This window comes from Balaenoptera musculus, chromosome X, assembly GCF_009873245.2.
Source record: "Balaenoptera musculus isolate JJ_BM4_2016_0621 chromosome X, mBalMus1.pri.v3, whole genome shotgun sequence".
NCBI lineage: Eukaryota > Metazoa > Chordata > Mammalia > Artiodactyla > Balaenopteridae > Balaenoptera > Balaenoptera musculus.
Window position 1 is genome coordinate 25,312,816 of NC_045806.1, and position 27,976 is coordinate 25,340,791.

The window sequence follows — 27,976 nt, forward strand, 5'->3', positions numbered from 1 at the left end:
GAGATGCCTCAAACTCAACCTTTCTGTTTCAATTTTCTATCACTTCACAAATATAATAGCTAAAACAATGAATGTCTATAATATTTGAGAATTCTGTGCATAGACTGGGTAGTTTTTCTGCTCCACTTGGTGTGGGCTCTAGAGTCGTGCAGCTGCTTTCAGCTGGAGGCTAGACTGGCCTGAAAGGTCTAAGATGGCCCCACTTTCCACATGGTGTCTTTCCCTCTAAGGCCCCTCCATGTGGCCTCTCTCTTCAACAGGATAGCCTAAACTTCCTAATAGCATGGCAGCTGGGTTCCAAGAAAGCAAAGGTGGGAGCTGCCAGGCCACTTAAAGGTTAGTCCCAGAAGTAGCCCAGATCAGGGAAACCTATTGCTTTAGTCAAAAGTAGGTACCTGTAAATATATTATTAAGTTTTAGGGATAGAGTAGCTATTGACACCATCAAAGGAAGTTTCTAAAAACAGAAAGGAAGGAAGGAAGGAAGGAGGAAGAAGGAAGAAAGGTAGGAAGGATGGGAAATTATCATCAATCAACTTCTCAAAATAAAAGGGACAAATATTCAGCAGTAGGAGTGGAGTCATTGTTACGCTATGGTGTATTAGATTTCTTGGCATTTGAAGTGTGAGCTGCCTTTCAGCAATTCCCCTTATACCTATCAAAAAGGGCATATAGAAAAAGGAAATTACATATACATTATAATTATCAAAATAGCTTCTTCCTTGGACTACCAAGTTCAAAGTATTATTGCTTTTCCATAATTTATGCTGATAACCTTGGAATCATGGTTTGATTGGTCGAACCCTCTCCCTTCCATATCAGTTCAGCCATTTATCAAATCTTATGGAATCTCCCTTTGTGTGATTTCTCCCATCAAGTAATCCATTTTCATTTTCATCACCACCATCCTGCTCCATTTCCTTTCCACCTGGAATGTGAGGTATTATGGAAATCCCATACATGCCCACCCTGCATCCAATCTTGCCCTGGGTCAAGCTATTTTACACATTAAAGTAATTACACAGATTCTCTATTGCCTGCACAATACAGCCCAAACATTTTAGCATGGCTTTTGAGTGTCTTCAAACTGTTCCAACTTTATTCCTAGCTCTCTCATATACAAACTCTCCCTAGTGGCCAATTGGATAGGTTTCCTCTGTGTAATTGGTCAAGCTGTTCCCCACCTGAATTGTTCTTCTCTCATATCAGTTTTCTCAAAATCTATCCCTCTTTGTGAGTTTTGGGTCACGTCCCATCTTATATCTTTCTGGGCTACCCCAGACCTCATGATCCTCTCATCAGTGTACCTCTTGAACTCAGAGCCAGTTGGCCTTCAGTGTAAATCAACTTACTATTTTTTAATGTTTCACATGTCTCAAATGACATAATAAAGTGTCCCTGGATAGATCAATATTTTGAGCCCTCAGTAGTTCATGGAGAAGAGATGTTCAACTTCTTTTCTTTTTTACTTTTGAGGAATAAGTAAATTACTAGTCTCAGATTATGTATCCACTTTATAAAGAGCCACTGTCTACCACTGAATTTACTGGAAATTAAAGGAAAAGCATAAGAATCTGATTTAAGAAAGATTCAGAGACAGAGCAGCTCTGGGGATCTAAGTACCAAGAACCTCCTAGGGTCCTCAGGGTCTGACCACCAGGATGAATGAAATCCCACCATTTTTCATTTTTCTGTTGCATTCTGTTTGTAAGAGTTCAGTTTGAAGAAAAAGTCTGATTGCCAGAGCTTGAGCCACACATTCTCCTTGAAGTATGTGTCGAGGGTGGGTCTAAAGTGAACTTTTTGGCTTCGCATTAAGACTCTCTCCAGTGAATAAGAGGTAATTCTCCAAAACAGACTTGGCGAGCTATTATCAGAAAAGAGGGGAGTAAAGGCTGGGCAGGCATCTCATTCCTCCTTTGTATCAAATCATATGATTTATCTGTATTTAATATATTCAGAGCCGACCCTGATAGAGCCTAACTTAGAAAGTAAGGAAGCTAAATGCCAGTGAGAAAACAGATACTGATTTCATTAGGATGATTGGTGGTATGGGCAGACAAACAATTTTAAAGATGTTTGGGACCTACTTTAAAATTTTTCATCATGGCCAGAATTGATTCCAAAAACACTGTATTTCCAGTAAACAATACATTGATTTGCATTTTCAAACATTTTTATAGCTGTTAAATTATTTTTGTCTTTTTAGAATATTTTACAATGTTTTAAAATGTTGGTCAGGCTACCTGAAATCTCTAAGAAAAGTTCTAGAAAGTCAAACCTCTTGAGTAATGTGTGAAAAACAGAAAAGGATCCAGTGCTTTCCAGCCAAAGGATAACTTTCCCTGATGTTGAAACCAAAACAAGATGTCATTATCTTACTTTCACCCTGATCCTATTTAATGTTTCAATAGAGCAGTGGCTGGGTAATACGTTTATTAAGTCACTGGACCCCTTTGATGACAGCCATAGTATTCTCTCCCCAAAACATACATTTGCACAAATACAATTTTGCACACATTTTTGGAGGATCCATGTGTCCCTGAAGCCCATCTATCAATGCTAGATTTAGAAGCTTTTGGGGGAAAAGAAGTGTGTTAAACCTGTAATGAAAGGGCACGATATTTAGTTCCATTCCTATGTTGTATGGTAGCAAATTTCACTAAAAAGGAACCAGCAGATCCCAGACTGACACTCCTCCATTCACCTCCCTTCTGTAGTATGTGTTAAAAAAGAAAGTCTCTAGTAACTTTCTGAAACTTGTTCCTAAGTTGATTGTGCACTTTACCAATAGAGATCCTTAATTATTACTGAAGAATTTCTTTTTGGTTAGGAAGCATGTAAGGACCTTTAATACAGTTCTTTAAAAAATATTTGGTGACACTCAAACTAACACTTTCTCTCTACTTATTTCATAATTCTAATTTGAGTGATTCATTATTCATGCATGTATTTGCTGAGTACTTAGTACATGACAGAAACTGTGCTATGTGCTAAGAATGTGAAGATGAATGTGACACACTAGGTTCCTGCCCTCAGGGAATGCGTATTCATTATTTATAGGCTTTTAAATTCAACATATACCTCTGTTAATTTGACTATTTTAAACCTCTAGTTAACTGGCTTAAAATTTCTTTTACTCATTCCTTCTGAAGTGAATTTTTTAAATTAGCACTATCGAATAGAATTGTAATGCCAATCACAATATGTGATTTTAAATATAATAATTAGTTATATTAAAAGTAAAAAACAGGTGAAATTAATTTTAATAATATATTTTTCTAACCAAGTATTTCCAAAATATTGCCATTGCAACATGTGATCATCATAAAAATTTATTGATGAGCTATTTTACAGTCTTTTTTTGTTACTGTCTTTGAAATCCAGCCACATTTCAAGTGCTCAGTAGCTACAAGTAGCTGGCGACTACCCTTTTGGATAGAACAGGCCAAAATATTCGAATCCACGTACTTTCTCTTCCTCTGAGGACTTCAGTCTCTCAACATTTTTGTCTGCCTACCTATCTATTTTATTGAAGTATAGTTGATTTACAATATTATATTAGTTTCAGGTGTACAGCATAGTGATTCAGTATTTTTGCAGATTATACTCCATTATAAGTTATTACAAGATAATGGCTATAATTCCCTGTGCTATATACAATATATCCTTGTCGCTTATCTATTTTATACACAGTAGTCTGTGACTGTTAATCCCATACCCCTAGTTTGTCTGTCCCCTCTTCCCTCAGCATTTCTTATGCAAGGCTCTTTGGCTCCTTCTCACGTTCTGTCTTAATAATTCAGTACCTATTTGCTCCCTCCCCAAACTGCTTAATAGTGTTCTTATTTGCAGCAGAAAACAAAAGAAAAAGAAAAAAAGACTCTTACCATCAACTATCTGCCTAGGAGGGCAATGAAAAATCATAAATTTAACAACAACAACAAAGTTTGCTATAAATGATAGAGCTAAAAGGGGCAATGGGCTTATTTGATCAGGGAAACTTTGGACATGGTAGGACATGACAGGAGAGATCGATTTTTAAAATACTATGTTACTATTGTTATCAAGCACTTATTTGTCATCTTTTAGGCTCAAAATTAGGGTCAAGGATCTTCTGAGAGACTGAACTCACCTGGAATAGTTACAGCAGCTAACAAACGCACACACACTGCCCATGGTCTACTTGCCTTATTTGCTCAAACTTCCAATTTTTAGGCAAACTGCCAGATTCTCAAGGTAATATCTGTGTCCCAGTTGAGACTCTGGTGTGCACAAACCTCTATTGCGACAGCTCCCTTCGGTGCTTCTGTGGCCCAATGAAGTGGAAATAATGATGAAAGATTTCAAGATTTTGAAAAGTAGTTTTGACTATTTAAAAAGTGGCTATTCTAAAAATAATTTCTATTTTATAGTATTTAGAGCTTAAAGAACTGAATAAAACTCTGGAAACTATTTGACTCCCTTAAAATTCTTCTGCAGATTCTATATAGAAATACTTATTAATCGGCTGAGTTAGGGACGTTGCATCACATTTTCTTTCATTAGTAAAAAAAAGTAAAACACAAAATAGACTCACCTTCTCCTTTTATTTACACATGAAGTTAATGTTAGTCCAGACAACTAGGAAAGGAGCAAAAAAAAGTACGTTCTTTCCTTTGAAAGCTGCCTGAACAAATACCTGGTATTCCTCTGAGCAAACAATAATGTCTGCACAGCAAAAAATGGTTACTGTAAGAAAAAAAAAAAAAGAATAGATCAGAATAGACTATGTTATTTAAGTCGATAGAAGTTTTTTTTTAGGACACAAAGGAAATCTTTTCTCAAGAATATTCTGCATGATAACATCATTTGCAAAGTTCTCAGAATTCCAAAATACTTGTTGGAGTATGCACACACAGATGGACAGAAGAGTGCTCTACGGAGTTAATCCCTACCTCCAAACATCTAAAGACTAAGATTTTATGGTATGGTTCATTTTTTTAGTGAATGGTAAAAATTTAAGTGTGTTTAAAGAAAGCACATATTATACAGCTCTTCTAAATGTATCTGCACAAGGGCAAAAATAGGAAAAGCAGTGTGGTTGTAAATCTAATTCTGCCAGAGAAAAAAAAGTGTAATGTGGCCTTGCTTGATATTATGACTTTTCCAAAGAGTTACTCTGTATGGTTTAACAGAACACCACTGCTACCAAAAATACGTGCTACTTACAAATCTTAGGAATTGGAAAGTCTTTCAATCCAACTTGAAGAAAAACAAATGAGTAAGCATAAATACTATATACACAAAATGTTATGTACCATAGCATTTTAATCATATAAAAATAACATGAATCTAAATACTTTTGTTTCTCTCTCATAGTCAAAGCACTACTCAAGGACGGAAGTGTGGAGAGGGAGGTTCTGGGGGAGTCCTTGAAGTAGAGGTGTGGGGAGGGAACCTAGGAATTGTATCTGTGGAAAATGTATTCTTCCAGCATCCTATCTCTGCGCTTGGTCTTACTGCTAGATTGTGGGCAATGAGTGATGTGCTTTGAATAGATGGGTATTAAGGGGGCCCTCCAATGAGTGAGGCTCGTTGGAGTTTGCAGAGATCATTAAATGCTGGAGACCACACATTCAAATAGTTTCAGTAGGAACAGGAGACAGGGTCCCTACAAAAGTATCACTGTGGATGCTGGAGCAGCTGAGAGAACTCATCTTTGTGGGTGAGGCCACAGTGATCAGAGTGTCATCATTGCTCTGAGATGGAGACAGGTTGGAAGTAAATTTTCTGAGATAGTTCTTTTGGGAGTCCAGGAGATGGGCAAGAAGGGGAGTCTTCAGAATTTCTGGTTTATTTTTATACTCTTATAGCTATCAATGTTAGTGGTACAATGCGTCATGTTATGTTATGCTAATTCAGGGCCACTAGAGACCCATCAGAGCCCTGATTTGGAGGGAACAAAATGAATGGGCACAACTGGAAGATCCAGGAGGGATTCTTGAGGGAAGCCAGGCCAAGGGAGTGGATATACAGCAGGAAAATCCACTCCAGAACCCCTGAAAGGCGTGTTTGCCACTGGAAGCAATATTGGGGAACTCTGTTGAGGGTGGCAAAGTCCAAACCAGATATTGTCCCTTATACTCGGACTGTTATAAGCACTTATTTTCTGATTTCCCTATCATCCATCTCTACCTTCGCAACTCTGTCCTCTAAGCTTACTCATTCATTGGATAACAATTTATGGATCACCTATATGTTAGGCACTATTCTATATTCTTCTAATATCAAAATGAGTAAAAATAAGTGCCTGTCCGCATAGAGCTTCCAGTCCAAGCAATCCCAGTGAAGTGGGAGAACTTCAGTAGGGTTTACAGGAGCATGTAGCAGTGACTCCCTAGTGTCTGATTATCACTTTTAGTGATGCCAAGTTTGATAAGTGGGTTCAAGTGGTAACAACCTGATCCCTGCGTTGTCAAATTCCCCATCAGCCTCAAGATTCCTAGAATTTAAAGATCCTGGCTAATGATTTTGTCAGAAGACTTATCCGGAGTTTCCTTCCATTCATTTATAGAGCAAACATTTATTCACCTTTTTCTAAATACTAGGCACTATGCCAGTGCTAGAGACACAAAAAGAAATAAGCCAAGATGCATGTGGAAGAGACAGGTAAATGAATAACTTCAGTGAAATATGAAAATGTACAGGAGTAGATGCAGGGTCCTCTGGGAGCACAGAGGAAGCAAGGTCCCTAATGATGGCAATCTCTAGCAGTCAGTGGGGCAGTTCATCTAGGTCAGGAGCTGCTGGTTATCAGGCATTAGCAAACAGCCAACATCCAGGGGAAACTCAACTATACAGCTTGAATTTCTGCATTTCAAAGCCAGCCACCAGAGAAACTTTCACTAGAGGCTTGATACATCAGACTTTCTGGGTTCATCCTGCTGGCTCCATCATTTTTTTTAAACTCTAAAGCTCTCATGCCTGCACTGGGCAACCCTGCTTCAGCCTCTTGAGAAACAGGGCAGGACGCTCTAGGCTTATGCCCTGGTGGATTTGTTTCTTTAGAGCTCCTAAAGTGGTTTGTATCAGTAATTTAAGGAAGAATACTCCAGGTAGTCTGCTTCACAACCTGGATCCCCACTAACATATTATTGTCAGTTGAAGAACTGTTGTTTCTTGTCTGTTTTGTCACAGCCAGTATTGACGCTTTACTAAAGGAAATCAGCTTTCAAATAAGAATGGTGTTGCCTCCTGTTGGTTCAGCTGCTCTGCAAACCACAGATTTTGTAAATTACAAATAAGATCCAATCTTTCAACCTAGAGAGGAGGAAGAGGCCCTATTTTCCCACTGGGCCTTATATTCTAGAGTCAGCCTTTTACTTAATTTCCCAGAGAATACTGAAAATGTTACCAAAAATGCAATAAGAGAATACTACTAATATTATCTAAAATACAACAAGAAAAACTAGAAAATTCATAACTAGCCCTGAAATTATCCTCTTAGGATTTTAATATTAGATTTTAAAATGCAGATTAGCTTGTAAGTTTTCAACCCCACCCCCAAGCAATCAGCAATTGATTTCCTTGCATTCTGTGTGTAAAAATACGATAGATTGGGTAATTATAAATAACAAGTTTATTTCTCACGGTTTTGGAGGCTAGAAGTCCTAGTTCAGGGTGCCAGCATTGTTGTGTGAGGGCCCTCTTCCACGCTGCAGACCTCTTCCTGTGTCCTCACATGGTGGCGGGGACATGGGAGTTCTCTGGGGCTTCTTTTTTTTTTTTTTAATTAAATTTATTTATTTATTTATTTATTTATTTTTGGCTGTGTTGGGTCTTCGTTTCTGTGCGAGGGCCTTCTCCAGTTGCGGCGAGCGGGGGCCACTCTTCATCGTGGTGCGCGGGCCTCTCACTGTCGCGGCCTCTCTTGTTGCGGAGCACAGGCTCCAGACGCGCAGGCTCAGCAGTTGTGGCTCACGGGTCCAGTTGCTCCGCGGCATGTGGAATCCTCCCAGACCAGGGCTCGAACCCGTGTCCCCTGCATCGGCAGGCAGATTCTCAACCACTGCGCCACCAGGGAAGCCCTAGGGCTTCTTTTTAAGGGCATTAATCTCATTCATCAGGGTTCCACCCTCATGACCTAATTACGTCCCAAATGTCCTATCTCCTAATACCATCACATTGGGCACTAGGATTTCAACATATGAATTTGAGGTGGGGGGGGGGACACAAACATTCAGACTGTAACACTGGGCAGGTATCCTATGGCATATGATACTTTAAAATATTTTACTTTTGGTAAAGATATTTTTCATGTTATCCTAGGTAGACTAGTTTCTTGTGGCTGCTGTGACAACTTACCACAAACCTGGTGGCATAAAACAATATACATTTATTCTCTTTAAGTTCTGGAAGTCAGAAATCCAAAATCAGTTTTACTGGACCAAAATCAAGGTGTCAGTAGGGCTATCCTTCCTCTGGAAGCTCTAGGAGAGAATCAATTTCCTTGCCTTTTCGAGCTTCTAGAGCTACATTTCTTACATTCCTTTGTCCCTTCTTCCATCTTCAAAAACCAGCAGCATAGCATCTTGCATCAGTAACCCATTGATTTCTACCTCTGTAGTCAAATCTCTCTGCCTCCTTCTCAAAAGGAGATTTGTGATTAAATTTAGGGACCACCTGGATAATCCAGGATAATCTCCCCATCTCACAATCCTTAACTTCATTGTATCGGCAAAGTTCCTTTTGCCATATAAAGTGACATTCACAAATTCCAGGGATTAGGACCTGGCTCTCTTTGGGGGCCGATATTCAGTTTACCATACTAGGTAACAAAAACATTCTTCTCATCTGAAGTATCCATTTTCTCAAATAATCCACCCCCTTTGGTCTACCAAGGTTGTTTCAAACAATAGTTTTTCCTCAAGTTTGTTAGCTGCCAAACTTATAAATTATTACAGATAGAATCATTGTAGATCTGTAATATACAGCCTGCTGAGCTACACAAACAAGATCCCCTTTAGCTTTTTATCACGGTTTGACATACAACATGGTCAAGGGAAGACTGTTTCAATGACTTCTCTAAAACCCCATTGAATACTCAAAATGTCATCCATTATGTTGTTGAGTGTTCCTTATGGAAAAATTCATGATTTTTTTAAAAAAGTTGTGTCCCTTAGATTTAAAACTCAAATTTATCTATCCTGATTAACTACAACTAGACATATACGATTCATACTGATTTTTAAAAATTTGTCTTGACTTCCAGGAAGTACAGGCTAAATTTAGTAGATAATTAAAGTAACTATTCTTAGCTAATACTATTGTATAATTATATGTTCTTCACCCACCCCCTCAATAACTATTTCTTCTCTTCCTTACTGTAATGCTTTAGATAATTTATCTTCTGGTCAACAAGCCTATTGCATGGGCCTTTTATTACAATCTATCCCAAAATCCTTTTTGAAAGCAGCAGGCATGAATAAAGCAAACACACAAATTTGGAAGATATATAGACCCTATGAATTATGGCCCATCTGCATCTTTTTTGAGTGCCAAAGGTATAAATTCAGTGATAAATACATTTTGTTACTACAAAAGCATTTTAAAATTGTGTTTCTGTGCATTATATAGCTTATTAGAATAGATAAATTTAGATGTCAAGGATATGCTAATTAATGCCAATATAGTCTGTGGTTGTCTTGATTTCATTCAATATCTTCCAATTTTAATAATTTACAACTAGTATCAATGACACTAAGAAAACTTTAAATGGAAATGTATATGAGCTGGCTTTTGTTAATACCTTCTGCAATGAAGACACATAAACACAGTTTTGAAATCATAGGTATATTTTCTGAAAGGTTTCCACAGGATATAAGGGCTTCATTTTGGAACTATTTTATACAGGTTCCTCCCCCTGCCACCTCCCACTCAGTTTATTAGAACTTAACATACTATCTGACATAAGTGATACATAAATGGAGTAAATAATTTGTGTGTATCAGAGGCCAAGCATATTGGCTATTGTGGAAGCTTTGAAACCCTGTCCTAGTAGAGAAAAATAAGAAAAAAATATATAAATATAAGGATCAAAAGTCATTGGCCTGCTTTCTCATTTATTCTCTTAATCTAGTTTTTGATGGTTACTCATCATGTAAGGATTTCTCATTACATTTCCAGAGTTACATCTCCAAGAAACCTAAATGATAACTAACTTTAAAATGCCAATATATTAAGCTTTAATTGAAATGCAGCAAAATAAACATGTCTGAATGGGATTTAAGATTTAGAAAAACTTTGATTTATAAAAAGCAATTTAACTCAGAGAACTAAGCATTAAATTGTAACTCAGAGACTCTGAGTTCAAATTTCATGTTCACTGACTCATCTATCCTTTTGAGATATCAATATTTTTAAAAATATATTTAACATTATAAGTGGTTAAACAGACCTAATTCTTTCTGTGATTTAAAAGTTATAGCTGTCTTTTAAAAATCTACTGATTCCCAGTATTTTCGATTAATAATATATTTTTTTAAATTTAAATATGAAATATTTTGAAAAGATAGAAATGGTACAGAATAATATAATGCAGTACGTTTAAAACATTTTTACCCAAAGTTCAGAGTAAGAAAACCTATTTTATATCACATTTACATACATACATAAATATACGAATAACTGAAGCAAACTATCCACAAAACACTGCTTAGATGTACTGCAGTTTACACTGATATTTCCTATTTTTTTTTTACTTTATTCTTTTTAAAAATATAAGCCTCAATCTTTCAAAGTGATTTCAGACCCACAATACGGGTATCATTCCACAGTTTGAAAACACTGATATACTATTTACATTTATGTATCCACCATTCATTCAGCTTTATAAGATCTTAACATTTTGCCATATTTACTTTAAATAAAAAGAAAATAAAACATTAGATAAATTCCAAGTTCTCCATGTACTCTTTCTTTTCCCTTTTCCTACTTTCACCACAGAAGTAACTGTTATTTTAAATTCGATGTTTGTTTTCATGCATGTTTAACAGTTTTCACTTCCTATAGATGTGGAGAATATAGAGCATAATTTTGCATATTTTAAAGTTTATATAAAGCTATTATGCTCACCTATTCTTCCAAAGGTTGTCTTTTTTTAGTTTATCATTGTCTTTTTTTAAACTGAAGTATAGTTGATTTACAATATTTTATTAGGTTCATGTGAACAGCATAGTGATTGTTTTTGACGATTATACTGCATTATAGTTTATTATAAGATAATGGCTATAGTTCCCTGTGCTATAAATAATATCCCTATTTCTTATCTATTTTATACATAGTAGTTTGCATCTATTAACGCCATATCCCTACTTTGTCCCTCCTCCCTTCCCTCTCCCTTTTGGTAACCACATGTTTGTTTTCTATATCTGAGTCTGTTTCTGTTTTGCATATACCTTCATTTGTATTATTTTTTAGGTTCCACATATAAGTGATATCATACAGTACTTGCCTTTCTGTCTCTGACTTATTTCACTAAGCATAATATTCTCTAGGTCCAACCACATTGCTGCAAATGGCAGAATTTCATTCTTTTTATGGCTGTATAGTATTCCATTGTAATTCTGTTCTGAGTAATTCCATTCCCTTGTTTATCATTATGTCTAGATACTTATCAAGTTTGATACCTGTAGCTTAAGTTTATCCATTTTAACTGCTCTATAATAGCCCATTGAATAAATATTACTCATTTTTTATTAATCAATCTATTGTGATTGGTAATTTAGATTTTCTTGTTATTGTGGCAATAATGAACAATACTGTAATGAACATTCACGTACCTGCATCTTTATGCTCAGGAATAAGTGTTTCCCTAGGGTCTATAACTAGAAGTGGAGGCATGAAGCAATAAGACTTGCATGTGTTTGACATATATTTCCAAATTGTTCTTCAAAATAGTTGTTCTGATTTGTATATGCAGTAGCACTGTCTAAGAGTTTCTATTTCTCCATATCCTTGCCATTTATAAGTATGATAAAAAAAGTGATTGAAATCTTGTCTAATCTTAATTTATATTTTATTGATCAGTAGTGAAGTTGAAAATTTTCATGATTTTTCGTCGAGTTCCCTCTTCTATACATTTTCCCCATTTTCCTAATGGGATATATTTTTTATGTATGTATGCTATGAGTATTTTTCCTCCTTTTTCTATCTTTTACAGTGAGGCCAGGTCTACACTATCAATATTATAGTAAAAATTAAAGTAATTATTCAAATCAACAAAAGAAAGGTCTCAGACTTGCTGTTCATGCTTACAATCAAAGTGTAGTAGTTTTTCTGGTTTGTTTTAGTTTTGATACTTGGTTCCTCTGCAAGAAAGGCATTTAAAGTAGGGTTTGAGGCCTAAGTTGACCTGAGTTAAGCTCATAATAATAGCTCTCCACTTGGGGTAATGTATAGCACAGACCTAAATGTGTTCTTGTAGTTCTCATTTTTCAAAACTGCAACAGTGGATCAAATATCTGGTTTGATATTTGATCCAACAGTGGATCAAATATCTGGTTTAGATAATTTACCTCGGACAATCCATTGTTTCCTTAGTGATTTATTCTTAATATCCTCTCATTCCAAATTATTGGGGAAGTCAGTTACAATGTGAATGAAGAAAGCATACATTTAATATATACTTACTATGTGCAGTATATTGTAGTTGAGGGATGGGTAGGTATGGATATTATGATATAATATCTTACTTCAACAAGAATATGGCTTCATTGGGGCCCTAATACCAATATACATAAATGCAGGGACTGTATGCTAGATTGGATCTGGATCTCAGGCTTTAGTTCCAGTCTCATTCCTTCATGGCCATGCCACCTTAGCATGCCACTTCCTCTGTGGCTTCTAAACACTTAGGTAAATCAAGACCATGTCTATTTTTTTTTCTTAGAATGTAAAAAAATGACATGCCAAGTCAAGGTTACAAATTTTTTTTTAATCAAAAACATTTTAATGATTAATGTATAGACATTATTTAACATTGTGGGTATATGCAGATGAGCTAAAGCACACTCTGACAGCACACTATTGAATGTTATAGTTTTTGTAATGAAATATGTAAAGACATTCGCAAGCTAGTACCTAGGAAGACATACATTTACAAATATATACATTCTAGATTTGATAAGGTAAATGTAAACAGATGCTGTGACTCCTTCCAAACAGAAAACCCACAAGACTACTTAAGAGAACCAACTGGCTCCCTATAATATGAATGTGCAAAATTAAAGCATGATAAACTGATATTTACATAAATATCAAACCACCAATTCATTTATACATTGTCAACGACCTTCTCAGATGTGTCATGAGTGGTTCAATGAATGTTTTTTCCTCCAATGGAGGAGGTATTCAGAGGCTAAACTCCAACACTTTAAAATGACACACGCAACAGTCCTTATCTGTTTGATCACTGCCTCTAGGGTGTGAGACATGATTTTATGATAAGCGGTCTTATTTTTAAACAAGTATTTCTAAACAAATCTTTAGATTCAAAGCAGGAAAAAAAAATTACAGGTGCTATTAGATTTACATTAAACAAACCATCTCTATCCAGTTTCCCAGTTCTCTCATGCTGCAGCTATCTGTTTAATTTTACCTTAAATTTAAGGTCCTTTCCCCACCTTTATTCATTTTGGTAAGCTAGGCACATTTTCAAAAGAAGTTTGTGTCAAAACAGATAGCAGTACAGAAATCAATCCAAATTTGGACCCTGGCAACCAGTTCCCCACTGCTCATCTATGGGACTCTGTCAAATGGTAAACATTTAATCATCTCTCTTGGAAAATATATATCTTCTCTCACAAGTGGAAAGCAAAATGGGCTTTGTCTCCTGTATAAAAACACTTAGCACTTCTGAAATTTAAAACGGCCTACTCATCCTACACACTTCCTAAAATCCTGACGACAAAGAATATATATTTTAAGTTTCATCAAGACTGCTTTAGAACCCCCCTCCCGTTTTACATTATTAATAGTGGCACTCAAAAAAAAAAAAGATCTATTAAAAAGTTAAACTGACTGTTCTACTAGATTTGAACCTGCCTGATTTAAAGCCAGTATTACAAAACTGAAGGTGCTGATTTCACACGTACAAGTCACTTGAAATTATGTGTCACACGATAGTTTCATAAATCACGGTCTTTGATTTTTCTGAATGGACCTATTAGAAATGAATAAAAACTTGAAACATACCCTAATTTAAACTAATAAGCTTTTTAAATTTTAAGTCATGTGTGTTTCTCTACTGTAACAACATTATACAAATTTACAATCACATGCATGATCTACAGTAAAAAAAAAAAAAAAGTGTGGATTACAGTGTTATTAAATTGTGAATCACAATTCAGCACCTATCATGCTATAACTAATAAGGCAACAGCAGTGTCGTGTACTACAACAACATGCCCTCCACAGTCTAGTGCAGGGGTCGGTGAGAGCCCAGAAATGTTAAACATCTTATGCCTACTTGGATAATCTGTCTACATTTTCTAGGGGTTTGGAACTGATGGAAGAGGTCCTACGTGAGTCACACTATTGTAGGCCGACTAGTTACAGCAGCTGTTAACGAGCATTGGGCACAATTCATATGTGCTTACAATCAGACGACGTGGTTCAGAAGCTGTCAACCCTTGGGCCTCAGTCCTTACGCTGCTTCCTCGGGTTCACATTGTTTTCCAGGGAAGAAAAGCTGCTGGTGTGGCCGTTTACGGCCGTCACGTAGCCGTTCTGGTGGTCCTTCTGGTGTTCTCTCCTCCGGGAGGCCCCCTTCTTGTTGTAGGTCTGAATATAGAAGTTTGTGAAGAGGGCAATCAGAGAAATCATGTATCCAATCTGTAAATACAACCAACCAAGAGGGAAGGCGCACGGCTAGGTGACCCCGCAGCTGGTCTGGATGATGGTCAGCACAAACTGAAGCAGCTGCCCCTGCGTGATGTACTTCTTGCCCCAGAGGTACGGCCTCATGGAAGGGACGGACGACAGACCGTAGTACGAGTACATGTGGATGTGGATGAAGCTGTTAAGCGTGGCACCAAAATAAGAGTGGCCACAGGGGACCCAGTTCATCAGGAACCACCAGATGTTGAGCATGGAGGCGCGGTGGTACACGTGCAGCACTGTGATCTGGTGGCTGTTCTTGCGCAGGATGAAGAAGAAGGTGTCCATGAACTCGATGAGCTTGGAGAAGTAGTACCACCGGAGCACACGGATGATCTTCACGTCTGCTTCTCCTCCACTGCGTGTGCCCTGGCAGAAGAAGTTGTACTGGCCCTCCCATACTCCCGTCACTAACTCACAGAACATAGAGAGAGAGAGAGCAGTGTGCGTCCAAGGTTATACACCGCTAAACTCCCTCGGCAAGAGAACGGCTGCCTATTCTTCATATATTTTGGTCCCAGCCATACAGTTAGCAACTATAGGATGGAGCAGAGCAAAGTAGGGATATAATTGTCCAGAAGAAACTATCCTTTTAGTCTGGGATCTCGGGGGCCGAGCAATGCCTGGTAATAGGTACTAAGTGCTGCATCAGAGTGTTCCATTTTTAAACCTCTTAGGCCGAGGGCGGCTGCGGCTCCGAGAAGCGGCGAGGCGGCGTTGGCGGCGGCGTCCGGAGCCAGACGAGCTAGGAGGAGGCGGGAGGGAGGCGCCGGCCAGCAGGACCCGCCACCACAAATTGATATTCATAATGTACCTATGTAACTTACTAACTCCGTACCATAAAAATGACATCTATTGTGCTATTCAAAAGAATAATGGTGAGATTAATTTTTTAAAATATCAATTCATTGTACCATGTGGTTGGTATGTACTTGTAATTTAAGACAAATATGAATATCTTTTTTTCAATTCTATCAATAGCTCTTTGAGTGAGTATATAAATTCATTTGTAAATGATACCAAATCTAAATTTGAATTCTTGAATCTAAGCTATGGGCCAAGGGGTATCTTGCCTCTCATCCTTCTCCAAATACCATGGAATTGCCTCTGACCTCACCTCAGTTGACTTATTACTCTTAAGCTGTAAAATGATTTGTAAGAGCCCATCCATATCTAACATCTCATGGTTTTAAAGACATTCTCTTCGTAGTTATTTGTGATGTTACAAACATAGGATAAATTTCTTTGGTGAAAACAGTCTTATTTGACCTTGATGTACCACTTGGCATTTTTGAAAATAGAGCAACTCTTCTGCTATGTTGTTTCAGAGAAAACAAATTCCCATATTATCCCAAACTCTTCAGTATAAGGCTATCAGTATGTTTAATTCTTCATGAAGTTAAGGTTTTTTGTGATGTGGTGCCAAGAAATAATCTTGTGATAAAACAAACACTTGGTTTACTAGAAAATACTGGCATCCTACAAACATGAATTCATTAGAGAGGAATTCTGAGCTGCAGCTTTCATAAACTAAAATAACTATGCTAGTTAATGTCCCAGAAGTTCTTAGTAAATATAAAGTACAAGAAACTGTCAGTGCTTCAAAAGCAGAGATAATATCTTATCCTTTTTATAACCTCAGTTATTAACTAGAACTTGCCACATAGTAGGAGACCAATAAGAACATTCATGTATTGGAGTGTTAAGTCATTAATTTTCAAACCTGTATCCTTTAAATAACAAAGGATTGTCTTCTATTATTTCTCAAAAAGGTGGGTATGTGGCCCATAGGTTTCTTACCTTTGCTTTACATTCCTTTAGAGCTATGATAAACTAAAGCATTTTTTAGGAAAAGTGACTTCTAAAATATTTTTGTTAATGTCTCAAATGTGCAATTATAGTCTGAAGATCATCAGGGCATAGATAAGTGCCTGTGGCATCCATTTTTTATAGTGGCAACCATTGTTTATGTGTTTCAAGTGCTGCCTGCAGAATTTTTTCTTATATGAGAAATATGAGTAAATCAACATTATAAAGTCTATAGGATCTAAAAAATACAACAAACTAGTGAATGTAATAAAAAAGAAGCAGACTCACAGATATAGAGAACAAACTAGTGGTTACCAGTGGGGAGAGGGAAGGAGGCAGGGACAATATAGGGGTATGGGATTGAGAGATACAAACTATTAGGTATAAAGTAAGCTACAAGGATATATTGTACAGCACAGGGAATGTAGCCAATATTTTATAATAACTATAAATGGAGCATAACCTTTAAAATTGTGAATCACTGTATTATACACCTGTAACTTATATAATATTGTACATCAAGTATACTTCAATTAAAAAAAATAAAGTAAAATAAAAGCCACATGAGGCTAAAAAGAAAACATATACCTATGCAAATACCAAAAATAAGTGTATAGGAGATTGGAATATTGTTTATGACTAGTAAAGCTTGACTATTTTTATTACTAGATACTTATATGCATGTCACATGCAATATAACATTTGATTATGAAACAATTTTAGAATAATTAAGGTGAATTAATTGATATTCATGAAATAACCATGACTGCTACAAGATGGCCATTTGGAAACGTGCCCTAAGACAGGGATCTGCAGACTTTTTCTAAAGGGACCAGATAGTACATATTTTAGTCTTGTGAGATATATAGTTTTAGTCCCAACTACTCAGCTCTGCTTTTGCATCACAAAAGCAGCCACAGACAATGCAAAAAAGAATAGGCATGGCTGTGTTCCAATAAAACTCTTTTTTTTTTTTTTTTACAAACACAGGCATGGGCCATAGATTGCTGACCCCTGTCCTAAATAGCCATTGACCTCATTCAATTTTAAGAATTTGAAACTTTTAGCAAAAATGTTACAGTTCTTCACATGACTTGTAAGAACAGTAATTTTTTTTTAAATAAATGAATGAATCTCAAAAAAGGAACCTAAGTTTCATTTTCATTATTTGAATGGAAACATGATTTTTTTCTTATATTTGATTATACATGTATTGAGCTAAACTTACTTGCTCTTACCACTAGACTAGCTGTCATTAAATATACTTAGATAGTAATTTTTTAGATTATTTTCCCTAGAATATACTCGAATCTTGGACAAATGTCTCCTTATCATTGAACTTTAGGTTTCATGTCTGTAAAATAAAGGGTTAATCATGATTTCTCGAAGGAGTCTTCAAACTATACAGTTCCATGTTTCTATGGGTGTCATATCATTTGCCAGTAGGAACAATGTCCTTGTTTAGAGACTTCTTTTAAAAATTCTTTTATTGAGAATGTCATTTCTCCAAGAGATCTTATTCTCTTTGAAAGTCACTTCTAGTTTCTGTATGAAAAAAATGTCTTTTAAAATCAGTACCAGTGAAAGTTAATCAGGCATAGAATGATTACAGGATGCCTTGCTTATCATTGGAAAGCCAAGATAGTTATCTTTGTGATTATCCTCACATCTGATTTGAAAGGACAGAGGGGCAGCTTTTCTGGCCATCCCACTCTTACTTTGTGAAATGTCCCCATGGCTGCCTGCCTTTATTACCATATTCTAAAGAGATTAACCAATATTATGCCCAAGTGCCCAGGATATCCCCAGCCCTACCTCCATCTTAAATTTATCACAGATTCAACATAGTCATAAAGGGACTAATCAGAAAATCTTCTCACATCTCATCTCATTATATTATTGTGCATAAGGAAAAAATAGTTTTAAAGTATAGAGAAGAATGAATCGGGTCATGCAGCTGCTTCCCAAATGTTCAATTTCCATCTCCATTGCCTCCATTATTTTTCTCCCTGAAATGCAGAAATTATTCATATTGAGATAACAACAGTTCCCCCCCCTCAAACCAAGTCTTCAATGCCTGCTTCTTTATTAACGCATAATAAAAGGTAACCGTAAGGATGTCGATGCAAGTGGCGGGCAAAGATCACCAGGTTTCTTCTTCATACAACCCTCTGCAGGGTTTTGCCTTCCCAGCAATCCCATGTCTGTGGGAACTGGTTTTTCCTCCTCCCTCCTCCTTTTGAATGGTTACAGTGGAAGCAAACACATTTTTACAAAGTGACCCCACCTCATCTGTAGAGATATAGCCAGAAGTTGGCTCCTGACCCAGGCTGAGCTAATCTGAGTCCATTCTCAGGATTTTAGAGTTAGAACTGGGAAATGATCATCCAGTGAAACTTTGAGCTCTTAAATGGCAATGTTGCAAACTCACAGGCTGTTGGCAGTAGATATCTTCTGACATGTGCTTTAGAAATAGAACCAAAAAGTGATTCTACCGGCAGGGGTGGGGGTGTGGAGAGAGAGAGGGAGAAAAGGAATGAAACAAATATATAATGAGAGGCAGAGTTGAGATATGAAGAGCAAATTCTGGTTTCTCCACAGTTTTTGGATAAGGCTCCATTTCACACCATCACCCTGCCCTTGGGTTGTGTGAGATAGCCATATATGCGTTTAAGAAACTACCTTTTGCTAAAACTAGTTCAAACAGGTTTCCATAACTTAAAACCAAAAGAACTAATTGTGAAGTTTATTTTTTACTGTAAACATTCTATGAAATATAGACTATAAATATAATGCTTGCAAAAATATTCTTTTATGGTGCTAAATTACTGAACAGAATTAATTACCCACAAGATACTCCCCAGAGAAAGAGATCACAAAATGTGTGTGTGTATATAATATTTTTTTTTCAAAAAATAAGTTTTGAGTGCCTTCTGTGAACCAGGCCACAGTGGTAGGTAGGCAACAATGAACAAATACAAAAGTGTCTAGTCTATTGGGGTAGAGATATATTAACAAAATACTCACAAAAATTAGTAAATGATTAAAGACTATGGAAAATTCTGTGGCGGAGAGATAAGGGACAGGGAGCCAGGTAGAGGAAGCAACATATGTGAAGGCCCTGTAGCTAATTCAAGCAAAGAACTCCAGTGTTGCTAATCCAAAGGATTTTTTTCACAAAGCCATTTATTAATTAGGTCCTGAAAGCATCACTTCTGTTTTCTGATTACCATATTTAGCTCTCATGTAGGAAGGGCATTTTTTGTTTGTGTTCCAAATTTATTTCTCAAATAGTTTAAGACCCCTATTTCCTTAACATTATTCAAGAAAGACACGTAGTATACAATGTTATTTGCACCATCAATTTGTTCAGCAAACTTTCTTTGTAGTCAGATCAAAAACAAAAAAAATCATCTCAGGTATATTCATGGTTTTACCACGGATCCGTGAGTGGATTAATGAAATCCTCCTTAGAGAGCTGCAATTGTGGTAGTGTTCCAGCACATTATTCCAGGCCACCAGCTCCATCTCACTCAGATAGGGTCCAACAAAAGTATGTGAGCCCAGAGCCATGGGAATGTTCATCTCCATCAAGAATCAATAGGAAAAGACACTCTCTTTAGCAAGATTTACTTAGGAAAGCAGCATGCGGTGCTTTCTTGGGCTAGCATCCCTCTGTTCTTAAACCGCAACCAATGCTACTGTAACATTTCGGTAGTAATCTAACAAATGGTGTCAAGGATATAAGAGAGAAAAATTATACTTTGTGATTTCTCTAGGTTTCTGAGCAATGCATGAACTCTTTAACTGTGTACACAAAGAACTGTACATTTAGTTGCCATGGCACTGCTTATTTGTTGTCTTTAGGAGAAATAAAATGGTACTTTAACTACTGTGACTCATCCCCGTAGGTATAATTGATAAAGCTACCTTTCCTAACTTTGAACCAGAATCCTTCAGCGGGCAAAGACTTTTTGTTGCTTTTGTTGTTGTTAAAGAAAAGATACTTGTTCACAAACCTAGGCTTAACCCCGTTCTCGACAATTGATAGCTTTAAGCAAAGATCACAGTTTACTGAATCTAACTGTAATAATTCACATGTAATAGATGGACAACAAATCAAATGGCTGTCAGGGAAATAGCATTTTCCCAACATGTGTCCTCTTGAGTTACTGTGTCTAAGCACTGACGAATGCTTGCTACTAATGACCCCTGGCATTAATAATGAGGCTCTAATCAAAGATCTGTTACATAACCTGCCCTTGATAAGAAATACTTAGTGTTCCTTAGCATATGGTCAGGGGAGAGTCCGGTGAGTATTAGGTATGTGAATTTAAAAATCCCTCACTATGCACCTTAGTGATGGAAAGTATGAGTGATTCTAGGACAAACGTGAGAATCCATGTGTATACTTATAGGTGTGACACCCTCGCATAATTATTAAGACTCTCCTCTGTGCTCTCATAATACTGTGCCCATGCTTCCATCATGACACTTTTCACTTTGCTTCATAATTTTCTTTCTACACCATTGAGTTACCAGCTTTTACAAGTAGAATAGGCCATTATTATTATTGCTGTTGTTATTATTATTCTTGATTACCAAGTGCCTAAGAAGGAAGGGCTCAATACATGCTCGCTGTATTATTCTCAAAGAATCTACTTTGAGAAAGCTGTGTTCATTATGTCTTAACATTCTGCAAGAGATACAAAGAGATGAAGGAATTAAGTCTGAGAACCATGGATTACTGGATGTCCAAGATCAACTCTCTTCTAGGGAAGTGCCCTGGGTTGAGGTTGGCCTAGTAATAATAACTCTGATTTCACCTTATCCAGAGAAGCTTAGGAGAAAACACCCCAGGATTTAGAATGCTCTTTTTAATTTTTTATTAAATTATTGATACCTTTGAGAAGACTCTAGAAGCTACACTTTTGGAAGTCCTTAGGAGCAAAGACAAGTTATTTCCTGGACCTGGCATATATTTCAGAATGAAACAAATGAAACATCCTAACAAATTGTCTTTTTTTTCCTTTTTTTTTAATTGAAGTATAGTTGATTTACAATATTGTATTAATTTCTGCTTTACAGCAAAGTGATTCAGTTATACATATATATACTTTTTTGTATTCTTTTCTATTATGGTTTATTAAAGGATACTGAATATAGCTCCCTGAGCTATATAGTAGGACCTTGTTGTTTATCCATTCTACATATAATAACTTACATCTGCTCACCCCAACCTCCCACTCCATCCCTCCCCCAACCCCCTCCCTCTTGGCAACCACAAGTCTGTTCTCTATGAGTCTGTGTCTGTTTCGTAGATAGATTCATTTGTGTCATATTTTAGATTCCACCTATAAGTGATATCATGTGGTATTTGTCTTTCTCTTTCTGACTTACTTCACTTAGGATGATAATCTCTAGTTGCATCCATGTTGCTACAAATGGTATTATTTCAGTCCTTTGTATGGCTGAGTAGTATTCCATTGTATATATGTACCACATCTTCTTTATCCATTCATCTGTCAATGGACATTTAGGTTGTTTCCATGTCTTGGCTATTGTGAATAGTGCTGCTGTGAACATAGGGGTGCATGTATCTTCTTGAATTATAGTTTTGTCTGGATATAGGCCCAGGAGTGGGATGGCTGGGTCATATGGTAGTTCTATGTTTAGTTTTCTGAGGAACCTCCATACTGTTTTTCATAGTGGCTGTACCAACTTACATTCCCACCAACAGTGTAGGAGGGACTCCTACATCCTCTCCAGCATTTGTTATTTGTTGAGTATTTAATGATGACCATTCTGACCAGTGTGAAGTGGAACCTCATTGTAGTTTTGATTTGCATTTCTCTAATAATTAGCGACGTTGAGCATCTTTTCATGTGCCTATTGGCCGTTTGTATTTCTTCTGTGGAAAAATGTCTATTTAGGTCTTCTGCCTATTTTTATTTTTTTTTCTTTTTTTTTAATTTATTTATTTCATTTATTTATTTTTGGCTGTGTTGGGTCTTCGTTGCTGTGTGCGGGCCCTCTCTAGTTGCAGTGAGTGGGGACCACTCTTTGTTGTGGTGCGCAGGCTTCTCATTGTGGTGGCCTCTCTTGTTGCAGAGCATGGGCTCTAGGTGCGTGGGCTTCAGTAGTTATGGCTTGCAGGCTCAGTAGTTGTGGCTCGCAGGCTTAGTTGCTCCACAGCATGTGGGATCTTCCCGGACCAGGGCTGAAACCTGTGTCCCCTGCATTGGCAGACAGATTCCTAACCACTGAGCCACCAAGGAAGCCCCCTCCTACCTATTTTTCAATTGGGTTGTTTGTTTTTGGTTCTTGAGTTGTATGAGCTGTTTGTATACTTTGGAAATTAAGCCCTTGTTGGTCACATCATTTGCAAATATTTTCTCCCATTCTGTAGGTTGTCTTTTCATTTTGTTTATGGTTTCCTTTGCTGTGCAAAAGCTTGTAAGTTTGGTTAGGTCCCATTTGTTTATTTTTGGTTTTATTTCTTTTGCCTTGGGAGACTGACCTAAGAAAACACTGATTCGATTTATGTCAGAGAATGTTTTGCCTATGATCTCTTCTAGGAGTTTTATGGTGTCATGTCTTATGTTTAAGTCTTCAAGGCATTTTGAGTTTATTTTTGTGTATGGTGTGAGGGTGTATTCTAACTTCATCGATTTACATGCAGCTGTCCAATTTTCCCAACACCACTTGCTGAAGAGACTATCTTTTTCCCATTTTATATCCTTGCCTCCTTTGTTGAAGATTAATTGACCATAGATGTGTGGGTTTATTTCTGGGCTCTCTTTTCTGTTCCATTGATCCATATGTCTGTTTTTGTGCCAATACCACACTGTCTTGATTACTATAGCTTTGTACTATTGTCTGAAGTCTGGGAGAGTTATCCCTCGTGCTTTGTTCTTTTTCTTCAGGATTGCTCTGGCAATTCTGGGTCTTTTATGGTTCCATATAAATTTTAGGATTCTTTGTTCTAGTTCTGTGAAAAATGTCATGGGTAATTTGATAGGGGTCACATTAAATCTGTAGAATGCTTTAGGTAATATGGCCATTTTAACAATATTAATTCTTCCAATCCAAGAGCATGGGATATATTTCCATTTCTTTGAATCATCTTCAGTTTCCTTTATTAACATTTTATAGTTCTCAGCATATAAGTCTTTCACCTCTTTAGTCAGGTTTATTCCTAAGTATTTTATTTTGGGGGGTGCAATTTTAAAAGGTACCCTAACAAATTGTCTTGAATCAGATAACTCCCTGACAGAAATGAGGCAAATTTTTCATCACTAATTTTGCCTTTGCAATAAAATTCCTAAGAAAGAAGTTAATTTGGCAATGGTGAAACAAAAAATTCTGCAGCATCAACACTGCAGATACAAATGGTACTGAAGGTAGTAAAATTGAGAAGTATGCATCTTTTATCTTTAGTAGTAATTTTTATATTAAAAACTCACCACCCAAACTGTACTAAATTTATTGTAGGTTATACAAAGGTTTTGAGAAATATGAATGTGATAATGTAAAAGGGATTAAAATTTTATATTCTGTGAGATTTTACAATTTATTTTTCTTCCATGATATAGAAACAAGTATTGAAATCTCAAAGTTATTCCACATAGTAATACTGTAAATACAATAATGTATTATATTTAGAAAACTTGGCTCAATTTACTACTTAGAAAAGTAAGTAGTAGTATTTTGCATAGTTTAATGGTTGGCCTTCTAAACAAATGCATTTAGTTCCTATTCTCCCATGATAACCTCTATGTTATCTTGTATAATTCTTTGTGATCTTTGTTCTCTGTTTTAGTTTCTCTAACCACATCTAATTTTGATTTAATTAAAAAATCATATCCCTCCCTGTGATAGACTATGGACCTCTTCCTAGCTTGGTGGCCATCCCAAAGTCATTTCTGTATCTTCCATTCCCAAGTGGCCTGCAATATTCATCTGGAATCCATTCAACCCTGTTTGCATTTAACAATACTCAGTATATTGGAGAAATTTTCCATCTTCTTTTTAAAAAAATATCTTAATATACCTAAATTATGGTATAGTAAGACTCCATTAATTCAAGCTAATTGGGGAGAAGGTGACTTGAATTTATAGGGAAAGAGTTTGTTGTTGTAGTTGTCTTGCTGTTGTATAATTTAACTTTAGTGTTTTTACTTGGAGTGATATCTGAAGTGAAGAGCTGTGGAGTGGCTTTCTATTAGAGAGCCTTCCTGTTTACTAGGTAACATGGTATTTGAATGTAAAGAGGGACCTCTCATAGGTTGAAAAAGTTTGTTGCCCTTAGTAAGCTGAGTGATCTCTGAAATCTTGTTTACATTCTCTAACAGCATATTAAATTTATTAATAGGAAAAAGCATACCATAAATAACGTTCCTATTTTTATGACTCAAACAATGCATTAATTTTCTAACTTGATCCTGTAAGAAAAAACAGTTCAAACAGAATAATATTATATGGGAAACTTACGTAAACTTATGCTATTTTACCCAGAAATCTTAAGAATCACCAATACACCTGTGTAACTGCTGGTGTCTCATTTCAAATGAACCATTTAACCGTCCATAGAAAGTAGTTTCTCCAGATATTATTTAAATGGATACCAGGTTTAAATATTTAACTTTTATATGTCTTTTGTCTTATTATTCAGTTTACACTTTGACTTTTTAAAATGTTAAGGGTGCATTGAAATTGTACATTTTAGGTTTAAATAGCTGAATCATAGGTGGACAGCTATTAAAAATATGCCCTATTATGAGAACTTGTATAGTGACAGGAATATCAGTGAATGGCCGAATTAGATTATGACCTTTAACTAAACAAGCACTTCTTGTAATTGTGATTGTCTTGGGGCTAATGTATGTGACTATGACATTTGTTTCCACCATGATTTTATACCTATTTGAAAAGACATGCCATATGTCACAGGTATTCAGTTAAAATATTTCAGTGTAATTATAGCTAATTAAATCATACACACAATCACAAAACTCCATTCAAGAAATATTTGGTACAAATCTAAAGCATACTAAAAGGAGTAAAATTTAGTGTGAAGGGTCAGATAGCGCTGCCCTTGATCTTCCCAAGAGATTCTAATCGTTGTCAACTGAACTTCTAGATGTTAATTAATGTGACACAAAAATCAAGCCCCGTCTCCCCTTACTTTGACTAATTATACATTTATTTGAGTTTTAAGTTCCTTCCATTCAATTTCAGAATGGTGCCTTAAGCTTATAAAGCCCCTCAGAAGCTTAAGGATAAGGCAGATGTAGTTTTGGTTGTAATTTTAAATAAACTATTTCAGTTATTTCATTGAATTCAGTGCTGCTAAAAGAAAGTATTCTTGGTTTTGTGGGTACTTGAGAAAAAACATGTATCTTAAAATTAAAGTTGTTCATTTTCATAGGATCATAAGACTGCTAATACTCTGGTGATAATGAGGTCGAATGGATTGAAATAGCATCCTTCATGTTATGCTGATGATGTCTTGTGTGTTAGCATTGTCATCTGTGTAGACAAGGAGGTGCCCCATGGTCACTTCAACACATGTGAGCTTTACCTGAGTAAGAGTTTCAGGAGTAGACAGGAATCATGTCATTTTTCAGCCTTTTCCAAACCTTTATAGTGATGCAATATTGAATGGATGTACAAGACACTAATGATTTCATGTTAGTCAACACCATGCCACATATATTTGGCTGCACATGATACCCATTCATAATGACGGCACCAGCAAGATACCTAAACATTCCTGAATAACCCCAAATACTGATAATGGAATGTATATTAATACAATCATTTTGTAAAACTGTTTATTAGTGTCTACTAAAGCTGAACATCTACAACCTATCCATCCCCTCCTAGGTCTACATCCAACATACATACAAAACAAGTACATGAACGTTCATAGCAGCACTATTTGTAGTGGCCTCAAATTGAGAACTACCTAAAGGTCCATCACCAGTAGAAGGAATAAATAAATTGTGGTGTGGTCACCTAATGGAATAATTTACATTGATAAAAATGAGTGAACTCTATTATACATAATAATGTGAATGAATCTCATAAACATAATATTATATGAAAGACACCAGGCTGAAAGTGTATATAATGTATGATTTCATTTATCTAAATTTTTAAAATAACACAAGCAAATACTGTTGGACATCAGGATAGTGATTACCTTTGCTTAGGGGAGAAGTGATGGCAAGGGACCATGAAGAAAACCTCTTTGATGTTGTTATACTGTTCTGTTTCTTGATCTGGTTGCTGGTTATATAGGTATGTTCAGTTTGTAATGATTCATCAAGATATATACTTATGATTTGTGCATACACACACACACACACACACACACACTCATACATAGATATATAAAATACTTCAATAAGAAAATTAAATTATTGAAAAGTTCTGAGGTTAAATATGTTAAATTGAGCCCAAGTGTTCATCTGTGCTTGTATTAGTTTCCTAGGGCTACTATAACAAATTACCACAAACTGGGTGGCTTGAAACAACAGAAATTTAGCCTCTCACAGTGCAGAAAGCCAGAAGTCCCAAATCAAGGTATTGGTAGAGTTGGGGTTTTTTGGAGGATCTGCAGGAGAATCTGTTCCATGTTCCATGTGGCTCTCCTGCCTTCTGGTGGCTGCTGGCAATCCTTGCCATTCCTCGCCTTGTAGACACATCACTCCAATCTCTACTTCCTTCTTCACATGAATCCCCCCCCCACCCCGCCCCGTATTTCTTCTCTGATATGAACACAGGCCCTTGGATTTAGGGCCCGCCTGGGTAATTGAGATTATTATCTTAATTATGTCTACCTTTTTCCAAATAAGGTGGCGTTCACAGGTTCTAATAATCTTTTAGGGGGGCCACCATTCAATCTACTGCCATATTCCTTCCTCAAACTCCATGCAAATCATAGAAATAGAAATATAAAAATATTACACAGACAAAAAATATGAGAAGAGAGGAAAACACAAGAGATAGTTTCAAGATTTTGGAAGATGGAAAGTGAGTATTGGATGATTTAGCAGAATGCAAGAAGTTAAAATTGGGTGTCAGTAGAAAGCAATTACAAGCAGATGCAGGGTTTGGAGATACCAAGTACTTCTGGATGCAGGGGTAACAAGTGGGGCAGAAAATAGTAAGTTTGGTTGAAAGTCTATATAAGGAAGTTAAAGATATCCTCCCCTGGCCTAGGCATCCAAGTGAGTAATTAT

The 27,976-nt window shown here is 36.4% G+C and overlaps 1 protein-coding gene and 1 pseudogene across 1 annotated transcript in view; one reads left to right on the forward strand and one right to left on the reverse strand.

The window, feature by feature from the left end:
- IL1RAPL1 (interleukin 1 receptor accessory protein like 1) overlaps nucleotides 1-27,976 on the forward strand; it is a 1,287,591-nt gene that overhangs the window by 952,227 nt on the left and 307,388 nt on the right. The window lies entirely within an intron of this gene.
- LOC118889262 lies at nucleotides 14,283-15,652 on the reverse strand (annotated as a pseudogene).